Source organism: Numida meleagris, chromosome 2, assembly GCF_002078875.1.
Source record: "Numida meleagris isolate 19003 breed g44 Domestic line chromosome 2, NumMel1.0, whole genome shotgun sequence".
NCBI lineage: Eukaryota > Metazoa > Chordata > Aves > Galliformes > Numididae > Numida > Numida meleagris.
In genome coordinates this window covers 120,794,379-120,801,362 of record NC_034410.1, presented here as the reverse complement: position 1 = coordinate 120,801,362, position 6,984 = coordinate 120,794,379, and positions in this window count along the sequence as shown.

The following is a 6,984-nucleotide window of genomic DNA, read 5'->3' as shown; positions in this document are numbered from 1 at the left end:
GCGAGGCGGGGGCACGCAGCCCGCCGCGCGGGCGAGGTGCGGAGGCGGCTGGCGGGCGCGTCCTGCGCGGCAGCGCAACTTGCTCGCCGTTGCTGCGTGAAGTTACCGCCCGCCTGTTGCCCTCCGGCCGCGCCGCCCAGCTGCCCCGCCGGGTGGGGGGTGCCCTGCCCCGGTGGTGAGCGGTGCCGCCCCTCCCGCTGAGGGGGTGCGCGGCGTGTATGCACCCGCACCCCGGGATGTGCAGGAGGTGTTTTTGCGGCTCGGGGTGCGCAGGGGGTTCCCTAGCTCCGCTCCTTCCCGGGGCGGTTCCAGCCTGGCGGTCGCTGTACCACACAGTCGTGTCAGTGGTGTTCCGGCATCTCCTGTAGGAGAGCGCTTCGCGTGCAGCTGGGGAGGAAGGACGAGGACCAGCTGTCCCATCCGTTATTTGCCTTTGTTTCCCGGCCTCTGCCCTGTGTCACGGCCCTCGCGGCACGGGCTTTCACTTCCCGTGAGAAAGTGACTGGTGGAGGTGGAAAGGGAACAAGTGTCGGGGAGCGGTCAGTGCCCCCAGCTCAGCACGGCAGCGCGTGAGGCTGGACCCCAAGGCGCTGGAGAATGGCCCTGGAGCGGCTCCAGGTGGCAGCTCTCCCCGTTTTCCCTCACCAGCCCAGAAATACTCTGGAGCAGGCTGTTGCTGAGAGTTTCCTTACGTCGCTTGCTTCTCCCTTTTTCTCTCTCCTCACTGTCTCCTTGGCTAACGCAGCAGCCAGGAGAGCAGGCCACGAGGGTGGGGGCAGCTCTGCCCAGCTCCGGCCGGGGCATGGCTGGAGCTGGGTGCCGCAGGCCCGGCCTGCAAAGCCTGCACCCTCACCTTAGCAGCACCCAAACTTAACTGCTGCTTCAGCAGTGAGAGAAAGAGACATCTGTGTGAGATAAATTAATGGAGGAAGAGAAGCGCTTCTGTGAGCCAGGTGCTGTGATGGAGGGAGCGATCCTCCTCCTCCCCCGTCCTCCCTCCCCCTGCACTTTTTGTTTAGAGCTGCTCTCCTTTCATCTGGGTCAGGAGGCAGGAGATGCAGTCAGGTTATTATTCTATAGAAATTGCTTTGGCCAGTAAGAGGATGCCCTGCTTTATAAAAGACTGGTGAGGGCACCAGCCTGCCTTCTTCACATCCTCACACAAAGCCTTATCCCTTGCCCCAACCATTTCTTTCTTTCTTTCTTTTCTGTCCCCTATGTCTTCCCTAGTGTTTCCAGAGAATGAAAAGAAATACTCCCTTTCTTCTTTGCTCTCAATTTCTTTTTTGAAGTAGGAAAAGATCACTGGACAAACTTTAAAGTATAAAATATATTAACGGTTATGCTTTCTTGCTTTTTGTCTTGTTTTCTATTTTGGCACTAGGCTTGTTTTGGCATTTCATACCAATCCCAGTTGTTCTCTCCCTGCTAAGCTTGGCTTTTGGGACTGGAACTGTACTTCTGAGAAGGTTTAAACAAACAACAACAAAATAGGTAATCCTTAAAGGTACAAGAAACAAAAATGTTTCGTATGAACACTAACCAACTTTGCTGCATTTTATATATGTATGACAGTGAACTTAGCCATGTTGTTATGATGATATCCCAGACTGTCACCTCTGAAGCTGTCAGGTGTGGGAGGTGTATATCCTTGGCAGGTGCATTGTTGTGATCAGTGTTAGGTACAGCGTAAAGAAATACAGTCCAGTGGTCGAGGGTTTGCTTAGTGATGTTTAATTTGCAAACATGTCTGCAGAATTGAGGCCTAAATTACAACCCTATTTTATTGCTGATTTTCAGTTTTCTCTGTTTATGTTACTTTAAGCACACGTCTTCCTGAAATAGTAACAAGAAGAAGAAAAGTGAAACAGTGGTATTTTACTGGTATTGTAATAATCTAACATTGTAAATTATAAATTGGCACATATATAGGAAACCATATACATTTTGACAATATATTTTATGCATCGTTTGCTCACTAGATTCCAAGAACTAGGAATAAGGTAAATACATATGTTCTCATGACAAATGTGTATATATTTATTTGCTATACTGCAAGAGATTTAAAAATTCATTGTGGTGCATTGGGTAAATCTGGATGTAAACTGGAAGATGCAAGGTTTAAAGGTGACCTTAGGGGGTAGATGTGGTGCAAGGGGTTGTACAAGGTCTCTAGGTGGAGCTCAGGGGAATCTAGGCTCAGAAACAGTAACAAGTATATATCCCAGTATAGTTAGGATTGTAAATATTGTGAAAATGAATGGGTTCCTATGGATTTAACCTTGGGTTTACCTAAGGAGTCACCTTTTCTGCTTACAATCCATTAAGGTGAAGGAAGCTTCAGGGAGTAAAAGCTGCAAGAAGTTTGGCAAGAATATGTGTTTGGAATTGGTTACAAGCAAATGAGAGTTCAGGAGAATACTATTTTCACAGAATCCTAGGAAGCCTTTATATATCAGTGCCTGTACTTTCTGGCTACTCCTGCTTGAAGTTGCCTCCAAGAGCAGCTGGACCGAAATGAGGGAAACTTGAACACATTGCTTAACAAAGTGTAGTGTAAAAGAATGCAGCTGAGAATGAAGGAAAAGGAGTGCCACTTAGATCATTTCCAGGGCATACTGCTTAAGTGCATGTAAAGGAAGTGCCTGCTGGCTATTTTTAGGATTTCCATTTCTCCTTCTGCAAGACAGCAGCTGAGCTCCACTGCAGAGTGATTAAGAGTCGCCCTTAAAAGTAACCAAGAATTTTGGATGAAGAGGGTATGAGCCAGCACTTCTTTGCCTCTACCTTGGCTACCAGCAGAGAGACTTCCTAAGGCTCCTGTAACACGACACTTCGCAGTCAGTGCTCTGTGGTTTATGCAGGGATCACTGTTCTTGCAGTCATTCCATACAGTCCCAATCTTTCGCATCTCTTCCCTGCACCTCTGCAGTATTCTCCTCCCTTAGGAGGAGAAGTAAGTACATAGTAAGATTGTCTCATTGACTGTAATCTGTTTTTCTTGATTGCACTGAAGCATCTATACTCTCAGAACAAGTCTGCTGCTGTGTATGCACCTTACTAAGGCAATTTTCTTCCCTTTCAACTGAGGCAAGTATTGGAAAAACACATACTTGTCTTTTTTTTTTTTTTTTTTAACATCGCTTTCACTGTACTTACAGTTTTTTAACATCTTCTCTTTGCAGGCAGTCAGAAATTAGTTAAGAGTCCAGCACTAACATACTGGCTTTGCGAGGATCCATCAGCATGACTCAGCAGCCTGCAAGCCTGAGCTCCAGTTGCAAGCAGTAACTACTACGTCCTCCTATTGCACTAGCAGAAGTCAGTTAAAATATTACCAGATGCAAAAATAGCAGTAGTGATAATGATAATAACAATCATGATACAATAATTGATGGAACACCTCCCATCTGAGGACAGGCTGAGAGAGCTGAGGTTGTTTGGCCTGGATGAGAGAAGGCTCTGGGGAGACCTGAGAGTGGCCTTTCAGTATCTAAAGCGGGGCTATGAGAAAGGAGGAAATGGACTCTTTAGTAAGATCTGTTATGACAAGAAAAGGGGGAATGGTTTCAAACTAAAAGAGGGGAGATTTAGACTGGATATAAGGAAAAAACTTTTTACGATAACGGTAGTAAAGCACTGGAACAGGTTGCCCAGAGGTGTAGCAGATGCCCTGTCCCTGGAGACATTCAAGGTCAGGCTGGACCTGACCTTTCTGTAGGTGCCCCTGTTCACTGCAGGGGAGTTGGACCAGATGATCTTTAAAGGTCTCTTCTAATTCAAATTGATTCTATCAATAATAAGTGATCTTTTTTTGCAGATTCAGCCCTGATTCAATGGCTAATTTATATATAATACCTTTGAGATTACCCAATATAACTATAGGGTTCTAATGTGTTGTTTTTGTTTTTTGTACTTGTCATTTTTAACTACCGTGACCGCAGGAAAGGGAAAAATAGTTGAACAACAATAATTGCTAAATAAAAGAAGTGTTGGACAGGGTACTAGGTTAAAGGAAGAGAAAACTTTGCATTTCCCAAACTTTTAGATTAATATAGTTAGCTATCATTTAAATGTTTTTTGTTATGATTGAAGTGCTTAGAGAATATCAAACTGATTTATTTTCCATTTTTAAAATCAACTCCAGCCTATCTTTATAAATGTGATCTATTACTTTAGACTGAAACATATTTTTGAAAGATTTTTCCTTCATCTGTTTTCCTCTGTATGATAACATTGTTTTTCTTGCCTTTTTCTACAGAATCATTGTTAGTTTCCACAAAATTCTGCACTTTTTTATCCTTCAACTTACAATACTTTTAAAACACTGTATTTATCGGTAAAGTAAGGCTAACTCACTTCTATTACGACCTTTTCAGCTGAAATTTCCAAGCAGCAGATCACAATGCAGGTAAAAAAGTCCAGTAATAAATGACAGAAGAAATAAAAGCAAGGCAGCTCTGTTTAAAGGAGGGAAAATAGAGTATCTGAATGCTCCCACTATGTAAGGGAATGGGAAGAAAAAGTAGGAAATCTTCAACACTTCTATGGCCCCCTTTTTGACCTCTATTGTTAGGTTAGAAGGGTTTTTGAGTGGGATGAGTTTTCAGTTATTGAAGGCTTTGTACAGTGTAACGTTCCATCTTCAGTTGAGTACTGTGCTTTTTGAAACAATCATACACAATATGCAACAAGCTTTATGTTCTCAAAGTGACTATTTTCACATGCTATTTGATAATAAACCAAAAGAGACATCTACAATAAATATCAGTGAGAATTTTGTATGCCCAAAACATTCTCCAAGTTTCAAAATTATTTCTTTTTTCCTCTTTTATTTTATTCTTTTCATTGAAGGGTTAACTAACGAGTACAGCTTGTAATGAGCATGTCTCGGTTTGTGAGCTTTGCAATAAATAAGTCTGGGAACAGTGTTAGATAAGGCAGGTTACGATCAAATTCATTGGTCTGCACCATCTGTTCTTATGCATTAATTTTCTATATGATGATCTGTCCGTAGAAGGAGAATTCAAAACATACTTTCAGGGTTCTTTAATTCTTTATATTTGTGTTGTATCTGCTGGAAGTATATGATGACTGATGACTGGCATGTATAGTTGAATGCAAGAATGAGAGCTGAGTAACCCTTTTATAGGGTTAATCAGACACAGCACTGAAAAGTGTGCCTTTGCAAGAACAAGTAGTAACTCAAGAAGAGATGAATCTGTAGTGCAGGGGATTAAAAAGAGAGAGAGAGAAGAAAGGAAGAACAGAAGAAAAAAGAAATCTGGTAATTTGAGAAACAAAGTCAAAGAGATTTTTAAAAAATGACCTCTGAGCTGAGAAACATGGCTTTAGTGGAAACAATGGAAAAGAACAGCTTTCAGTTCTGGAGATCAGATCCCACATGCTTAGGTATGCTTAGATTTTGCACCCATAATATGAAAAAACATAGATTATATTAATATTTCTAAGTCCAGTTTATGTGATTCACCAACAGTAACATGTCTCAGTTAGAATTCAGTTTACCAGCCAAGCATTCACCTCCCTTAACTTGAAACCTTTCTTGTTCTTCTTTGCCTTTACCTCCTTCAATTTTCAGAGATGCGACTGAGACATGAGCTGCATGTCCTCCCTTACTGCACAACACTGTTTTCCATCTTGAGTATTGCAGGAGGCAAGGTTATATGAAGAAGTGAATGTGTGATACCATAGCTGGTCTTTGTCATAATGCTTGTGTATCATGAAGTGTAATAAGGTTGCATAGCCAGTTGCAATCCAGGCATTTCCCAAAAAATGAAATTGTGATTGCCATTCCACTGTTCATAAACACCTTTTTGCACACAGGAAATATACATGCAGACATACATAGATGCACCTGCATCACTTAACCTGTTCTGCCATTTTCTTTCTCTGACCCTCCGTTCTAGTTACTAACAAGAGCTAATCTTAGCTAGCTAATGAGATCTGACATGATCGCAGTCCATTGCAGTATGGCTGGAGGCTAGAGGATTTTTGTGTATCTTGTTTTATTCATGTGTTGTCCTGGAGAGAAATGGAAACATCACGTAAAAACACTAAGCGCTCAGTGTCTGCCTCTGGGCAAAACACAGGTAAAAGACCCCTTTAAAATAAAATTATATAAAATTTAATGTAATTTCTGTATTTTTAAATGGAAAGGCAGTTCATAATAGAGGCATGTCTCACTCTGACCTCATCTGCCTTGCATAAATGCAGAATTTCTGCAGACGGGGGAAGAGTTACTATGTAATTACATCAGGTTAGCTGAGGTCAGTAATTTTGAAATCATATATTGACACGGTGAGTAGCATTTATTAATTTATTTTCTCTCTCTTACTTCTATCCAAAAAGTCACAAACACTTTTTCACAATCACAGTTCCTCTTCTTCATCTCCTCCTTATCAAGCATTGCATTCTAGGACAGCATCCTGTCGTTCCTTCGAGGTAAATTTGCAGCCTGTGAATATGGGAAACAGATTTCCCTTTTTCCCCCTTTCTCAGTGCAGCTGCTCTAAGATTTTTCTTTGGATTTCATGTTTGGCTCTTTCATATAGCTAAATCTCTGCCCTGCTGCAGCTTTTTGAGTGCCTTGCAGCTTGCAAATGACTCATGTCGCACACTCCCTTCCCTCCAGCCAACATAGAAAAAGCCTGGGAAAACTATGCTTGGGAATGATCCTTCTCCTGGCTTACATCACAAATGACTTCTATTACAGGGTAATGCCCAAAGGCACAATCCAGCCTGAAATATATAGTCATCATGAAGCGTACAAATACTTCTTAACAGAAGTTAAATACTCCAAATCATTCACAATTCTAAACCCAAATCTCTCTCAGTCTACCTTTCCAAACTCTTCAAATATGTTTTCTTTTTCAATAAATGCCAATAAGTGATAATTATTGTGTTTGATGTGAATGGAATTTTCCTATGTTACAATCAAGTAGAAACAACATATACAAAACCCCT